Source organism: Pleurodeles waltl, unplaced genomic scaffold (genome assembly GCF_031143425.1).
Source record: "Pleurodeles waltl isolate 20211129_DDA unplaced genomic scaffold, aPleWal1.hap1.20221129 scaffold_39, whole genome shotgun sequence".
Taxonomy (NCBI): domain Eukaryota; kingdom Metazoa; phylum Chordata; class Amphibia; order Caudata; family Salamandridae; genus Pleurodeles; species Pleurodeles waltl.
This window is the reverse complement of record NW_027150097.1, coordinates 6,258,379-6,275,634: the sequence shown is the minus strand read 5'-3', so window position 1 is coordinate 6,275,634 and position 17,256 is coordinate 6,258,379. Positions and strand designations below refer to the sequence as shown.

General features: G+C 46.0%; 7 non-coding genes across 7 annotated transcripts; all 7 read right to left on the bottom strand.

Moving 5' to 3' along the window:
• Positions 1 to 668: 668 nt before the first annotated feature.
• Positions 669 to 751, bottom strand: TRNAL-UAG (transfer RNA leucine (anticodon UAG)). Its single transcript has one exon. It is a non-coding gene; the product is annotated as a tRNA-Leu (tRNA).
• A 4,779-nt stretch (positions 752 to 5,530) lies between these two features.
• Positions 5,531 to 5,613, bottom strand: TRNAL-CAG (transfer RNA leucine (anticodon CAG)). Its single transcript has one exon. It is a non-coding gene; the product is annotated as a tRNA-Leu (tRNA).
• Positions 5,614 to 9,175: 3,562 nt separating this feature from the next.
• Positions 9,176 to 9,258, bottom strand: TRNAL-CAG (transfer RNA leucine (anticodon CAG)). The gene has a single exon. It is a non-coding gene; the product is annotated as a tRNA-Leu (tRNA).
• A 1,131-nt stretch (positions 9,259 to 10,389) lies between these two features.
• Positions 10,390 to 10,472, bottom strand: TRNAL-UAG (transfer RNA leucine (anticodon UAG)). The gene has a single exon. It is a non-coding gene; the product is annotated as a tRNA-Leu (tRNA).
• Positions 10,473 to 14,034: 3,562 nt separating this feature from the next.
• Positions 14,035 to 14,117, bottom strand: TRNAL-CAG (transfer RNA leucine (anticodon CAG)). Its single transcript has one exon. It is a non-coding gene; the product is annotated as a tRNA-Leu (tRNA).
• Positions 14,118 to 15,249: 1,132 nt separating this feature from the next.
• TRNAL-CAG (transfer RNA leucine (anticodon CAG)) lies at positions 15,250 to 15,332 on the bottom strand. Its single transcript has one exon. It is a non-coding gene; the product is annotated as a tRNA-Leu (tRNA).
• A 1,130-nt stretch (positions 15,333 to 16,462) lies between these two features.
• TRNAL-CAG (transfer RNA leucine (anticodon CAG)) lies at positions 16,463 to 16,545 on the bottom strand. The gene has a single exon. It is a non-coding gene; the product is annotated as a tRNA-Leu (tRNA).
• Positions 16,546 to 17,256: the final 711 nt, after the last annotated feature.

Genomic DNA, 17,256 nt, shown 5'->3' with positions numbered 1-17,256 from the left:
AATGTGGCATTTCTTGTTGTGTACTATTCTTGTATACTGGATTAGTATAGTATCTTTTTTTTGAGCAGCTATGTTTGTTTTGTATTGGTTAAGGAGAAATGTTGTGTTCGTCATGGGCACGCCTATGATGCACACCAAGGGAGGTAGGGAGTGTTAGTCTCCCCCGAGTTTTGGAGTTGGATTGTAGGCGCTGTGACGTGGAACCGGAGAGAATAAAAGGTCAGGGAAGGTGTTCCTCGTGGCCAATGACTCTATATTATTCTCTGTGTATTTATAAAAACTTATCTGCGAAACAGGCACCGTGTGTGCACGATGCAACACACCCCTCCCATGCCCTGAATACAGAAGTTAAAAACCAGCTGTGATTGGGACGCAGGGGACCCTGGTGCCACTGAACCTTCTGCACTGTGAACCTGCTGAACTATTGACAGCTGCGCTCTTGATATGTAGGGTCGAAACCTTTATCTCTGCCCCTCTATCACGATTTGTTGAAGATGCTGTGATTTCCCGCTTTACCGATTTACTGCGATTTAGCCAACTTCAGGAAATTAGTGCAAGCAACGGACAATAGATCTTATCGATAATTTACAGAAACTGTTGACATTGTTTTTGATACGGGTGCTTGGAAAAAAAAAGTCCAAAAATGTATCCACCTCGCAAAAGACACTTGTCAGAAGTGGGATTCGAACCCACGCCTCCAAAGGAGACTGCGACCTAAACGCAGCGCCTTAGACCACTCGGCCATCCTGACACTCTTGACACTGCACTGATGGCTCAATTTCCAGCTTATAAACCAAAATGAGTGCCTTGTACTGAGTGAATGTTGTTTAATGTCCTCTGTATTTTCAATTCCAGACCTTCCTGCTCAGGGAAACAGTGGGATCTGAAGCTGATGAAGGAGAGAGGATGGATCATCCTGACAGTGGATCCGGTGGTGACTGCTACTAATTCTCAATCATCTACTACATGGGGTGTGGACATGCTGAATTTTGAGCCAGTGCACATGGCCGGTGGTGACTGCTACTAATTCTCAATCATCTACTACAGGGGGTGTGGACATGCAGAATTTGGAGCCAGTTCAAGATTCAGATCAGGAGGTGCCTGGCTCCATACCAATCAACTCAGTGCCTCTGCGACAAGGACTTGAACGGTACAGTTTGAGTCCTCGACCGCCATGCTCAACGCGGCTGCAAGGATTCGGGGTGGATTGACTGAATGTGGCATTTCTTGTTGTGTACTATTCTTGTATACTGGTTTAGTATAGTATCTTTTTTTTGAGCAGCTATGTTTGTTTTGTATTGGTTAAGGAGAAATGTTGTGTTCGTCATGGGCACGCCTATGATGCACACCAAGGGAGGTAGGGAGTGTTATTCTCCCCCGAGTTTTGGAGTTGGATGGTAGGCGCGGTGACGTGGAACCGGAGAGAATAAAAGGTCAGGGAAGGTGTTCCTCGTGGCCAATGACTCTATATTATTCTCTGTGTATTTATTAAAACTTATCTGTGAAACAGGCACTGTGTGTGCACGATGCAACACACCCCTCCCATGCCCTGAATACAGAAGTTAAAAACCAGCTGTGATTGGGATGCAGGGGACCCTGGTGCCACTGAACCTTCTGCACTGTGAACCTGCTGAACTATTGACAGCTGTGCTTTTGATATGTAGGGTTGAAACCTTTATCTCGGCCCCTCTATCACGATTTGTTGAAGATGCTGTGATTTCCTGCTTTACCGATTTACTGCGATTTAGCCAACTTCAGGCAATTAGTGCAAGCAACGGACAATAGATCTTATCGATAATTTACAGAAACCGTTGACATTGTTTTTGATAAGGGTGCTTGGAAAAAAAAAGTCCAAAAATGTATCCACCTCGCAAAAGACACTTGTCAGAAGAGGGGTTTGCACCCACGTCTCCAAGGGAGACTGTGACCTGAATGCAGCACCTTAGACCACCCGGCCATCCTGACACTCTTGACACCAGACTGATGGATCCATTTCCAGCTTATAAACCAAAATGAGTGCCATGTACTGAGTGAATGTTATTTAATGTCCTCTGTATTTTCAATTCCAGACCTTCCTGCTCAGGGAAACAGTGGGATCTGAAGCTGATGAAGGAGAGAGGATGGATCATCCTGACAGTGGAACCTGTGGTGACTGCTACTAATTCTCAATCATCTACTACATGGGGTGTGGATTTGCAGAATTTTGAGCCAGTGCATATGGCCGGTGGTGACTGCTACTAATTCTCAATCATCTACTACAGGGGGTGTGGACATGCAGAATTTGGAGCCAGTTCAAGATTCAGATCAGGAGGTGCCTGGCTCCATACCAATCAACTCAGTGCCTCTGAGACAAGGACTTGAACGGTACAGTTTGAGTCCTCGACCGCCATGCTCAACGCGGCTGCAAGGATTCGGGGTGGATTGACTGAATGTGGTATTTATTGTTGTGTACTATTCTTGTATACTGGATTAGTATAGTATCTTTTTTTTGAGCAGCTATGTTTGTTTTGTATTTGTTAAGGAGAAATGTTGTGTTCGTCATGGGCACGCCCATGATGCACACCAAGGGAGGTAGGGAGTGTTAGTCTCCCCCGAGTTTTGGAGTTGGATGGTAGGTGCGGTGATGTGGAATCGGAGAGAATAAAAGGTAGGGGAAGGTGTTCCTCGTGGCTAAAGACTCCATATTATTCTTTGTGTATTTATTAAAACTTCTCTGCAAAACAGGCACTGTGTGTGCACGACGCAACACCCCCACCCCTCCCATCCCCTGAATACAGAAGTTAAAAACCAGCTGTGATTGGGACGCAGGGGACCCTGGTGCCACTGAACCTTTTGCACTGTGAACCTGCTGAACTATTGACAGCTGCGCTTTTGATATGTAGGGTCGAAACCTTTATCTCGGCCCCTCTATCACGATTTGTTGAAGATGCTGTGATTTCCTGCTTTAACGATTTACTGCGATTTAGCCAACTTCAGGCAATTAGTGCAAGCAATGGAAAATAGATCTTATCGATAATTTACAGAAACTGTTGACATTGTTTTTGATACGGTGCTTGGGAAAAAAAAGTCCAAAAATGTATCCACCTCGCAAAATACACTTGTCAGAAGTGGGATTTGAACCCACAACTCCAAGGGAGGCTGCGACCTGAACGCAGCGCCTTAGACCACTCGGCCATCCTGACACTCTTCACACCTCCCTCATGGCTCAATTTCGAGCGTATAAACCAAAATGAGTGCCATGTACTGAGTGAATGTTGTTTAATGTCCTCTGTATTTTCAATTCCAGACCTTCCTGCTCAGGGAAACAGTGGGATCTGAAGCTGATGAAGGAGAGAGGATGGATCATCCTGACAGTGAATCCGGTGGTGACTGCTACTAATTCTCAATCATCGACTACATGGGGTGTGGACATGCAGAAGTTTGAGCCAGTGCACATGGCCGGTGGTGACTGCTACTAATTCTCAATCATCTACTACAAGGGGTGTGGACATGCAGAATTTGGAGCCAGTTCAAGATTCAGATCAGGAGGTGCCTGGCTCCATACCAATCAACTCAGTGCCTCTGAGACAAGGACTTGAACGGTACAGTTTGAGTCCTCGACCGCCATGCTCAACGCGGCTGCAAGGATTCGGGGTGGATTGACTGAATGTGGCATTTCTTGTTGTGTACTATTCTTGTATACTGGATTAGTATAGTATCTTTTTTTTGAGCAGCTATGTTTGTTTTGTATTGGTTAAGGAGAAATGTTGTGTTCGTCATGGGCACGCCTATGATGCACACCAAGGGAGGTAGGGAGTGTTAGTCTCCCCCGAGTTTTGGAGTTGGATTGTAGGCGCGGTGACGTGGAACCGGAGAGAATAAAAGGTCAGGGAAGGTGTTCCTCCTGGCCAATGACTCTATATTATTCTCTGTGTATTTATAAAAACTTATCTGCGAAACAGGCACCGTGTGTGCACGATGCAACACACCCCTCCCATACCCTGAATACAGAAGTTAAAAACCAGCTGTGATTGGGACGCAGGGGACCCTGGTGCCACTGAACCTTCTGCACTGTGAACCTGCTGAACTATTGACAGCTGCGCTCTTGATATGTAGGGTCGAAACCTTTATCTCTGCCCCTCTATCACGATTTGTTGAAGATGCTGTGATTTCCCGCTTTACCGATTTACTGCGATTTAGCCAACTTCAGGAAATTAGTGCAAGCAACGGACAATAGATCTTATCGATAATTTACAGAAACTGTTGACATTGTTTTTGATACGGGTGCTTGGAAAAAAAAAGTCCAAAAATGTATCCACCTCGCAAAAGACACTTGTCAGAAGTGGGATTCGAACCCACGCCTCCAAAGGAGACTGCGACCTGAACGCAGCAACTTAGACCACTCGGCCATCCTGACACTCTTGACACTGCACTGATGGCTCAATTTCCAGCTTATAAACCAAAATGAGTGCCATGTACTGAGTGAATGTTGTTTAATGTCCTCTGTATTTTCAATTCCAGACCTTCCTGCTCAGGGAAACAGTGGGATCTGAAGCTGATGAAGGAGAGAGGATGGATCATCCTGACAGTGGAACCTGTGGTGACTGCTACTAATTCTCAATCATCTACTACATGGGGTGTGGATTTGCAGAATTTTGAGCCAGTGCATATGGCCGGTGGTGACTGCTACTAATTCTCAATCATCTACTACAGGGGGTGTGGACATGCAGAATTTGGAGCCAGTTCAAGATTCAGATCAGGAGGTGCCTGGCTCCATACCAATCAACTCAGTGCCTCTGAGACAAGGACTTGAACGGTACAGTTTGAGTCCTCGACCGCCATGCTCAACGCGGCTGCAAGGATTCGGGGTGGATTGACTGAATGTGGTATTTATTGTTGTGTACTATTCTTGTATACTGGATTAGTATAGTATCTTTTTTTTGAGCAGCTATGTTTGTTTTGTATTGGTTAAGGAGAAATGTTGTGTTCGTCATGGGCACGCCCATGATGCACACCAAGGGAGGTAGGGAGTGTTAGTCTCCCCCGAGTTTTGGAGTTGGATGGTAGGTGCGGTGATGTGGAATCGGAGAGAATAAAAGGTAGGGGAAGGTGTTCCTTGTGGCTAAAGACTCCATATTATTCTTTGTGTATTTATTAAAACTTCTCTGCAAAACAGGCACTGTGTGTGCACGACGCAACACCCCCACCCCTCCCATCCCGTGAATACAGAAGTTAAAAACCAGCTGTGATTGGGACGCAGGGGACCCTGGTGCCACTGAACCTTTTGCACTGTGAACCTGCTGAACTATTGACAGCTGCGCTTTTGATATGTAGGGTCGAAACCTTTATCTCGGCCCCTCTATCACGATTTGTTGAAGATGCTGTGATTTCCTGTTTTACCGATTTACTGCGATTTAGCCAACTTCAGGCAATTAGTGCAAGCAATGGAAAATAGATCTTATCGATAATTTACAGAAACTGTTGACATTGTTTTTGATACGGTGCTTGGGAAAAAAAAGTCCAAAAATGTATCCACCTCGCAAAATACACTTGTCAGAAGTGGGATTTGAACCCACACCTCCAAGGGAGGCTGCGACCTGAACGCAGCACCTTAGACCACTCGGCCATCCTGACACTCTGCACACCTCCCTCATGGCTCAATTTCGAGCGTATAAACCAAAATGAGTGCCATGTACTGAGTGAATGTTGTTTAATGTCCTCTGTATTTTCAATTCCAGACCTTCCTGCTCAGGGAAACAGTGGGATCTGAAGCTGATGAAGGAGAGAGGATGGATCATCCTGACAGTGAATCCGGTGGTGACTGCTACTAATTCTCAATCATCGACTACATGGGGTGTGGACATGCAGAAGTTTGAGCCAGTGCACATGGCCGGTGGTGACTGCTACTAATTCTCAATCATCTACTACAAGGGGTGTGGACATGCAGAATTTGGAGCCAGTTCAAGATTCAGATCAGGAGGTGCCTGGCTCCATACCAATCAACTCAGTGCCTCTGAGACAAGGACTTGAACGGTACAGTTTGAGTCCTCGACCGCCATGCTCAACGCGGCTGCAAGGATTCGGGGTGGATTGACTGAATGTGGCATTTCTTGTTGTGTACTATTCTTGTATACTGGATTAGTATAGTATCTTTTTTTGAGCAGCTATGTTTGTTTTGTATTGGTTAAGGAGAAATGTTGTGTTCGTCATGGGCACGCCTATGATGCACACCAAGGGAGGTAGGGAGTGTTAGTCTCCCCCGAGTTTTGGAGTTGGATGGTAGGCGCGATGACGTGGAACCGGAGAGAATAAAAGGTCAGGGAAGGTGTTCCTCGTGGCCAATGACTCTATATTATTCTCTGTGTATTTATTAAAACTTATCTGCGAAACCGGCACCGTGTGTGCACGATGCAACACACCCCTCCCATGCCCTGAATACAGAAGTTAAAAACCAGCTGTGATTGGGACGCAGGGGACCCTGGTGCCACTGAACCTTCTGCACTGTGAACCTGCTGAACTATTGACAGCTGCGCTCTTGATATGTAGGGTCGAAACCTTTATCTCTGCCCCTCTATCACGATTTGTTGAAGATGCTGTGATTTCCCGCTTTACCGATTTACTGCGATTTAGCCAACTTCAGGAAATTAGTGCAAGCAACGGACAATAGATCTTATCGATAATTTACAGAAACTGTTGACATTGTTTTTGATACGGGTGCTTGGAAAAAAAAAGTCCAAAAATGTATCCACCTCGCAAAAGACACTTGTCAGAAGTGGGATTCAAACCCACGCCTCCACAGGAGGCTGCGACCTGAACGCAGCACCTAAGACCACTTGGCCATCCTGACACTCTTGACACTGCACTGATGGCTCAATTTCCAGCTTATAAACCAAAATGAGTGCCATGTACTGAGTGAATGTTGTTTAATGTCCTCTGTATTTTCAATTCCAGACCTTCCTGCTCAGGGAAACAGTGGGATCTGAAGCTGATGAAGGAGAGAGGATGGATCATCCTGACAGTGGATTCGGTGGTGACTGCTACTAATTCTCAATCATCTACTACATGGGGTGTGGACATGCTGAATTTTGAGCCAGTGCACATGGCCGGTGGTGACTGCTACTAATTCTCAATCATCTACTACAGGGGGTGTGGACATGCAGAATTTGGAGCCAGTTCAAGATTCAGATCAGGAGGTGCCTGGCTCCATACCAATCAACTCAGTGCCTCTGAGACAAGGACTTGAACGGTACAGTTTGAGTCCTCGACCGCCATGCTCAACGCGGCTGCAAGGATTCGGGGTGGATTGACTGAATGTGGCATTTCTTGTTGTGTACTATTCTTGTATACTGGTTTAGTATAGTATCTTTTTTTTGAGCAGCTATGTTTGTTTTGTATTGGTTAAGGAGAAATGTTGTGTTCGTCATGGGCACGCCTATGATGCACACCAAGGGAGGTAGGGAGTGTTATTCTCCCCCGAGTTTTGGAGTTGGATGGTAGGCGCGGTGACGTGGAACCGGAGAGAATAAAAGGTCAGGGAAGGTGTTCCTCGTGGCCAATGACTCTATATTATTCTCTGTGTATTTATTAAAACTTATCTGTGAAACAGGCACTGTGTGTGCACGATGCAACACACCCCTCCCATGCCCTGAATACAGAAGTTAAAAACCAGCTGTGATTGGGATGCAGGGGACCCTGGTGCCACTGAACCTTCTGCACTGTGAACCTGCTGAACTATTGACAGCTGTGCTTTTGATATGTAGGGTCGAAACCTTTATCTCGGCCCCTCTATCACGATTTGTTGAAGATGCTGTGATTTCCTGCTTTACCGACTTACTGCGATTTAGCCAACTTCAGGCAATTAGTGCAAGCAACGGACAATAGATCTTATCGATAATTTACAGAAACCGTTGACATTGTTTTTGATAAGGGTGCTTGGAAAAAAAAAGTCCAAAAATGTATCCACCTCGCAAAAGACACTTGTCAGAAGAGGGGTTTGCACCCACGTCTCCAAGGGAGACTGTGACCTGAATGCAGCACCTTAGACCACCCGGCCATCCTGACACTCTTGACACCAGACTGATGGATCAATTTCCAGCTTATAAACCAAAATGAGTGCCATGTACTGAGTGAATGTTATTTAATGTCCTCTGTATTTTCAATTCCAGACCTTCCTGCTCAGGGAAACAGTGGGATCTGAAGCTGATGAAGGAGAGAGGATGGATCATCCTGACAGTGGAACCTGTGGTGACTGCTACTAATTCTCAATCATCTACTACATGGGGTGTGGATTTGCAGAATTTTGAGCCAGTGCATATGGCCGGTGGTGACTGCTACTAATTCTCAATCATCTACTACAGGGGGTGTGGACATGCAGAATTTGGAGCCAGTTCAAGATTCAGATCAGGAGGTGCCTGGCTCCATACCAATCAACTCAGTGCCTCTGAGACAAGGACTTGAACGGTACAGTTTGAGTCCTCGACCGCCATGCTCAACGCGGCTGCAAGGATTTGGGGTGGATTGACTGAATGTGGTATTTATTGTTGTGTACTATTCTTGTATACTGGATTAGTATAGTATCTTTTTTTTGAGCAGCTATGTTTGTTTTGTATTGGTTAAGGAGAAATGTTGTGTTCGTCATGGGCACGCCCATGATGCACACCAAGGGAGGTAGGGAGTGTTAGTCTCCCCCGAGTTTTGGAGTTGGATGGTAGGTGCGGTGATGTGGAATCGGAGAGAATAAAAGGTAGGGGAAGGTGTTCCTCGTGGCTAAAGACTCCATATTATTCTTTGTGTATTTATTAAAACTTCTCTGCAAAACAGGCACTGTGTGTGCACGACGCAACACCCCCACCCCTCCCATCCCCTGAATACAGAAGTTAAAAACCAGCTGTGATTGGGACGCAGGGGACCCTGGTGCCACTGAACCTTTTGCACTGTGAACCTGCTGAACTATTGACAGCTGCGCTTTTGATATGTAGGGTCGAAACCTTTATCTCGGCCCCTCTATCACGATTTGTTGAAGATGCTGTGATTTCCTGCTTTAACGATTTACTGCGATTTAGCCAACTTCAGGCAATTAGTGCAAGCAATGGAAAATAGATCTTATCGATAATTTACAGAAACTGTTGACATTGTTTTTGATACGGTGCTTGGGAAAAAAAAAGTCCAAAAATGTATCCACCTCGCAAAATACACTTGTCAGAAGTGGGATTTGAACCCACACCTCCAAAGGAGGCTGCGACCTGAACGCAGCACCTTAGACCACTCGGCCATCCTGACACTCTTCACACCTCCCTCATGGCTCAATTTCGAGCGTATAAACCAAAATGAGTGCCATGTACTGAGTGAATGTTGTTTAATGTCCTCTGTATTTTCAATTCCAGACCTTCCTGCTCAGGGAAACAGTGGGATCTGAAGCTGATGAAGGAGAGAGGATGGATCATCCTGACAGTGAATACGGTGGTGACTGCTACTAATTCTCAATCATCGACTACATGGGGTGTGGACATGCAGAAGTTTGAGCCAGTGCACATGGCCGGTGGTGACTGCTACTAATTCTCAATCATCTACTACAAGGGGTGTGGACATGCAGAATTTGGAGCCAGTTCAAGATTCAGATCAGGAGGTGCCTGGCTCCATACCAATCAACTCAGTGCCTCTGAGACAAGGACTTGAACGGTACAGTTTGAGTCCTCGACCGCCATGCTCAACGCGGCTGCAAGGATTCGGGGTGGATTGACTGAATGTGGCATTTCTTGTTGTGTACTATTCTTGTATACTGGATTAGTATAGTATCTTTTTTTTGAGCAGCTATGTTTGTTTTGTATTGGTTAAGGAGAAATGTTGTGTTCGTCATGGGCACGCCTATGATGCACACCAAGGGAGGTAGGGAGTGTTAGTCTCCCCCGAGTTTTGGAGTTGGATTGTAGGCGCTGTGACGTGGAACCGGAGAGAATAAAAGGTCAGGGAAGGTGTTCCTCGTGGCCAATGACTCTATATTATTCTCTGTGTATTTATAAAAACTTATCTGCGAAACAGGCACCGTGTGTGCACGATGCAACACACCCCTCCCATGCCCTGAATACAGAAGTTAAAAACCAGCTGTGATTGGGACGCAGGGGACCCTGGTGCCACTGAACCTTCTGCACTGTGAACCTGCTGAACTATTGACAGCTGCGCTCTTGATATGTAGGGTCGAAACCTTTATCTCTGCCCCTCTATCACGATTTGTTGAAGATGCTGTGATTTCCCGCTTTACCGATTTACTGCGATTTAGCCAACTTCAGGAAATTAGTGCAAGCAACGGACAATAGATCTTATCGATAATTTACAGAAACTGTTGACATTGTTTTTGATACGGGTGCTTGGAAAAAAAAAGTCCAAAAATGTATCCACCTCGCAAAAGACACTTGTCAGAAGTGGGATTCGAACCCACGCCTCCAAAGGAGACTGCGACCTAAACGCAGCGCCTTAGACCACTCGGCCATCCTGACACTCTTGACACTGCACTGATGGCTCAATTTCCAGCTTATAAACCAAAATGAGTGCCTTGTACTGAGTGAATGTTGTTTAATGTCCTCTGTATTTTCAATTCCAGACCTTCCTGCTCAGGGAAACAGTGGGATCTGAAGCTGATGAAGGAGAGAGGATGGATCATCCTGACAGTGGATCCGGTGGTGACTGCTACTAATTCTCAATCATCTACTACATGGGGTGTGGACATGCTGAATTTTGAGCCAGTGCACATGGCCGGTGGTGACTGCTACTAATTCTCAATCATCTACTACAGGGGGTGTGGACATGCAGAATTTGGAGCCAGTTCAAGATTCAGATCAGGAGGTGCCTGGCTCCATACCAATCAACTCAGTGCCTCTGCGACAAGGACTTGAACGGTACAGTTTGAGTCCTCGACCGCCATGCTCAACGCGGCTGCAAGGATTCGGGGTGGATTGACTGAATGTGGCATTTCTTGTTGTGTACTATTCTTGTATACTGGTTTAGTATAGTATCTTTTTTTTGAGCAGCTATGTTTGTTTTGTATTGGTTAAGGAGAAATGTTGTGTTCGTCATGGGCACGCCTATGATGCACACCAAGGGAGGTAGGGAGTGTTATTCTCCCCCGAGTTTTGGAGTTGGATGGTAGGCGCGGTGACGTGGAACCGGAGAGAATAAAAGGTCAGGGAAGGTGTTCCTCGTGGCCAATGACTCTATATTATTCTCTGTGTATTTATTAAAACTTATCTGTGAAACAGGCACTGTGTGTGCACGATGCAACACACCCCTCCCATGCCCTGAATACAGAAGTTAAAAACCAGCTGTGATTGGGATGCAGGGGACCCTGGTGCCACTGAACCTTCTGCACTGTGAACCTGCTGAACTATTGACAGCTGTGCTTTTGATATGTAGGGTCGAAACCTTTATCTCGGCCCCTCTATCACGATTTGTTGAAGATGCTGTGATTTCCTGCTTTACCGATTTACTGCGATTTAGCCAACTTCAGGCAATTAGTGCAAGCAACGGACAATAGATCTTATCGATAATTTACAGAAACCGTTGACATTGTTTTTGATAAGGGTGCTTGGAAAAAAAAAGTCCAAAAATGTATCCACCTCGCAAAAGACACTTGTCAGAAGAGGGGTTTGCACCCACGTCTCCAAGGGAGACTGTGACCTGAATGCAGCACCTTAGACCACCCGGCCATCCTGACACTCTTGACACCAGACTGATGGATCCATTTCCAGCTTATAAACCAAAATGAGTGCCATGTACTGAGTGAATGTTATTTAATGTCCTCTGTATTTTCAATTCCAGACCTTCCTGCTCAGGGAAACAGTGGGATCTGAAGCTGATGAAGGAGAGAGGATGGATCATCCTGACAGTGGAACCTGTGGTGACTGCTACTAATTCTCAATCATCTACTACATGGGGTGTGGATTTGCAGAATTTTGAGCCAGTGCATATGGCCGGTGGTGACTGCTACTAATTCTCAATCATCTACTACAGGGGGTGTGGACATGCAGAATTTGGAGCCAGTTCAAGATTCAGATCAGGAGGTGCCTGGCTCCATACCAATCAACTCAGTGCCTCTGAGACAAGGACTTGAACGGTACAGTTTGAGTCCTCGACCGCCATGCTCAACGCGGCTGCAAGGATTCGGGGTGGATTGACTGAATGTGGTATTTATTGTTGTGTACTATTCTTGTATACTGGATTAGTATAGTATCTTTTTTTTGAGCAGCTATGTTTGTTTTGTATTTGTTAAGGAGAAATGTTGTGTTCGTCATGGGCACGCCCATGATGCACACCAAGGGAGGTAGGGAGTGTTAGTCTCCCCCGAGTTTTGGAGTTGGATGGTAGGTGCGGTGATGTGGAATCGGAGAGAATAAAAGGTAGGGGAAGGTGTTCCTCGTGGCTAAAGACTCCATATTATTCTTTGTGTATTTATTAAAACTTCTCTGCAAAACAGGCACTGTGTGTGCACGACGCAACACCCCCACCCCTCCCATCCCCTGAATACAGAAGTTAAAAACCAGCTGTGATTGGGACGCAGGGGACCCTGGTGCCACTGAACCTTTTGCACTGTGAACCTGCTGAACTATTGACAGCTGCGCTTTTGATATGTAGGGTCGAAACCTTTATCTCGGCCCCTCTATCACGATTTGTTGAAGATGCTGTGATTTCCTGCTTTAACGATTTACTGCGATTTAGCCAACTTCAGGCAATTAGTGCAAGCAATGGAACATAGATCTTATCGATAATTTACAGAAACTGTTGACATTGTTTTTGATACGGTGCTTGGGAAAAAAAAGTCCAAAAATGTATCCACCTCGCAAAATACACTTGTCTGAAGTGGGATTTGAACCCACAACTCCAAGGGAGGCTGCGACCTGAACGCAGCGCCTTAGACCACTCGGCCATCCTGACACTCTTCACACCTCCCTCATGGCTCAATTTCGAGCGTATAAACCAAAATGAGTGCCATGTACTGAGTGAATGTTGTTTAATGTCCTCTGTATTTTCAATTCCAGACCTTCCTGCTCAGGGAAACAGTGGGATCTGAAGCTGATGAAGGAGAGAGGATGGATCATCCTGACAGTGAATCCGGTGGTGACTGCTACTAATTCTCAATCATCGACTACATGGGGTGTGGACATGCAGAAGTTTGAGCCAGTGCACATGGCCGGTGGTGACTGCTACTAATTCTCAATCATCTACTACAAGGGGTGTGGACATGCAGAATTTGGAGCCAGTTCAAGATTCAGATCAGGAGGTGCCTGGCTCCATACCAATCAACTCAGTGCCTCTGAGACAAGGACTTGAACGGTACAGTTTGAGTCCTCGACCGCCATGCTCAACGCGGCTGCAAGGATTCGGGGTGGATTGACTGAATGTGGCATTTCTTGTTGTGTACTATTCTTGTATACTGGATTAGTATAGTATCTTTTCTTTGAGCAGCTATGTTTGTTTTGTATTGGTTAAGGAGAAATGTTGTGTTCGTCATGGGCACGCCTATGATGCACACCAAGGGAGGTAGGGAGTGTTAGTCTCCCCCGAGTTTTGGAGTTGGATTGTAGGCGCGGTGACGTGGAACCGGAGAGAATAAAAGGTCAGGGAAGGTGTTCCTCCTGGCCAATGACTCTATATTATTCTCTGTGTATTTATAAAAACTTATCTGCGAAACAGGCACCGTGTGTGCACGATGCAACACACCCCTCCCATACCCTGAATACAGAAGTTAAAAACCAGCTGTGATTGGGACGCAGGGGACCCTGGTGCCACTGAACCTTCTGCACTGTGAACCTGCTGAACTATTGACAGCTGCGCTCTTGATATGTAGGGTCGAAACCTTTATCTCTGCCCCTCTATCACGATTTGTTGAAGATGCTGTGATTTCCCGCTTTACCGATTTACTGCGATTTAGCCAACTTCAGGAAATTAGTGCAAGCAACGGACAATAGATCTTATCGATAATTTACAGAAACTGTTGACATTGTTTTTGATACGGGTGCTTGGAAAAAAAAAGTCCAAAATTGTATCCACCTCGCAAAAGACACTTGTCAGAAGTGGGATTCGAACCCACGCCTCCAAAGGAGACTGCGACCTGAACGCAGCGCCTTAGACCACTCGGCCATCCTGACACTCTTGACACTGCACTGATGGCTCAATTTCCAGCTTATAAACCAAAATGAGTGCCATGTACTGAGTGAATGTTGTTTAATGTCCTCTGTATTTTCAATTCCAGACCTTCCTGCTCAGGGAAACAGTGGGATCTGAAGCTGATGAAGGAGAGAGGATGGATCATCCTGACAGTGGAACCTGTGGTGACTGCTACTAATTCTCAATCATCTACTACATGGGGTGTGGATTTGCAGAATTTTGAGCCAGTGCATATGGCCGGTGGTGACTGCTACTAATTCTCAATCATCTACTACAGGGGGTGTGGACATGCAGAATTTGGAGCCAGTTCAAGATTCAGATCAGGAGGTGCCTGGCTCCATACCAATCAACTCAGTGCCTCTGAGACAAGGACTTGAACGGTACAGTTTGAGTCCTCGACCGCCATGCTCAACGCGGCTGCAAGGATTCGGGGTGGATTGACTGAATGTGGTATTTATTGTTGTGTACTATTCTTGTATACTGGATTAGTATAGTATCTTTTTTTTGAGCAGCTATGTTTGTTTTGTATTGGTTAAGGAGAAATGTTGTGTTCGTCATGGGCACGCCCATGATGCACACCAAGGGAGGTAGGGAGTGTTAGTCTCCCCCGAGTTTTGGAGTTGGATGGTAGGTGCGGTGATGTGGAATCGGAGAGAATAAAAGGTAGGGGAAGGTGTTCCTCGTGGCTAAAGACTCCATATTATTCTTTGTGTATTTATTAAAACTTCTCTGCAAAACAGGCACTGTGTGCACGACGCAACACCCCCACCCCTCCCATCCCCTGAATACAGAAGTTAAAAACCAGCTGTGATTGGGACGCAGGGGACCCTGGTGTCACTGAACCTTTTGCACTGTGAACCTGCTGAACTATTGACAGCTGCGCTTTTGATATGTAGGGTCGAAACCTTTATCTCGGCCCCTCTATCACGATTTGTTGAAGATGCTGTGATTTCCTGTTTTACCGATTTACTGCGATTTAGCCAACTTCAGGCAATTAGTGCAAGCAATGGAAAATAGATCTTATCGATAATTTACAGAAACTGTTGACATTGTTTTTGATACGGTGCTTGGGAAAAAAAAGTCCAAAAATGTATCCACCTCGCAAAATACACTTGTCAGAAGTGGGATTTGAACCCACACCTCCAAGGGAGGCTGCGACCTGAACGCAGCGCCTTAGACCACTCGGCCATCCTGACACTCTGCACACTTCCCTCATGGCTCAATTTCGAGCGTATAAACCAAAATGAGTGCCATGTACTGAGTGAATGTTGTTTAATGTCCTCTGTATTTTCAATTCCAGACCTTCCTGCTCAGGGAAACAGTGGGATCTGAAGCTGATGAAGGAGAGAGGATGGATCATCCTGACAGTGAATCCGGTGGTGACTGCTACTAATTCTCAATCATCGACTACATGGGGTGTGGACATGCAGAAGTTTGAGCCAGTGCACATGGCCGGTGGTGACTGCTACTAATTCTCAATCATCTACTACAAGGGGTGTGGACATGCAGAATTTGGAGCCAGTTCAAGATTCAGATCAGGAGGTGCCTGGCTCCATACCAATCAACTCAGTGCCTCTGAGACAAGGACTTGAACGGTACAGTTTGAGTCCTCGACCGCCATGCTCAACGCGGCTGCAAGGATTCGGGGTGGATTGACTGAATGTGGCATTTCTTGTTGTGTACTATTCTTGTATACTGGATTAGTATAGTATCTTTTTTTGAGCAGCTATGTTTGTTTTGTATTGGTTAAGGAGAAATGTTGTGTTCGTCATGGGCACGCCTATGATGCACACCAAGGGAGGTAGGGAGTGTTAGTCTCCCCCGAGTTTTGGAGTTGGATGGTAGGCGCGATGACGTGGAACCGGAGAGAATAAAAGGTCAGGGAAGGTGTTCCTCGTGGCCAATGACTCTATATTATTCTCTGTGTATTTATTAAAACTTATCTGCGAAACCGGCACCGTGTGTGCACGATGCAACACACCCCTCCCATGCCCTGAATACAGAAGTTAAAAACCAGCTGTGATTGGGACGCAGGGGACCCTGGTGCCACTGAACCTTCTGCACTGTGAACCTGCTGAACTATTGACAGCTGCGCTCTTGATATGTAGGGTCGAAACCTTTATCTCTGCCCCTCTATCACGATTTGTTGAAGATGCTGTGATTTCCCGCTTTACCGATTTACTGCGATTTAGCCAACTTCAGGAAATTAGTGCAAGCAACCGACAATAGATCTTATCGATAATTTACAGAAACTGTTGACATTGTTTTTGATACGGGTGCTTGGAAAAAAAAAGTCCAAAAATGTATCCACCTCGCAAAAGACACTTGTCAGAAGTGGGATTCGAACCCACGCCTCCAAAGGAGACTGCGATCTGAACGCAGCGCCTTAGACCACTCGGCCATCCTGACACTCTTGACACTGCACGGATGGCTCAATTTCCAGCTTATAAACCAAAATGAGTGCCATGTACTGAGTGAATGTTGTTTAATGTCCTCTGTATTTTCAATTCCAGACCTTCCTGCTCAGGGAAACAGTGGGATCTGAAGCTGATGAAGGAGAGAGGATGGATCATCCTGACAGTGGATCCGGTGGTGACTGCTACTAATTCTCAATCATCTACTACATGGGGTGTGGACATGCTGAATTTTGAGCCAGTGCACATGGCCGGTGGTGACTGCTACTAATTCTCAATCATCTACTACAGGGGGTGTGGACATGCAGAATTTGGAGCCAGTTCAAGATTCAGATCAGGAGGTGCCTGGCTCCATACCAATCAACTCAGTGCCTCTGCGACAAGGACTTGAACGGTACAGTTTGAGTCCTCGACCGCCATGCTCAAGGTGGCTGCAAGGATTCGGGGTGGATTGACTGAATGTGGCATTTCTTGTTGTGTACTATTCTTGTATACTGGTTTAGTATAGTATCTTTTTTTTTAGCAGCTATGTTTGTTTTGTATTGGTTAAGGAGAAATGTTGTGTTCGTCATGGGCACGCCTATGATGCACACCAATGGAGGTAGGGAGTGTTAGTCTCCCCCGAGTTTTGGAGTTGGATGGTAGGCGCGGTGACGTGGAACCGGAGAGAATAAAAGGTCAGGGAAGGTGTTCCTCGTGGCCAATG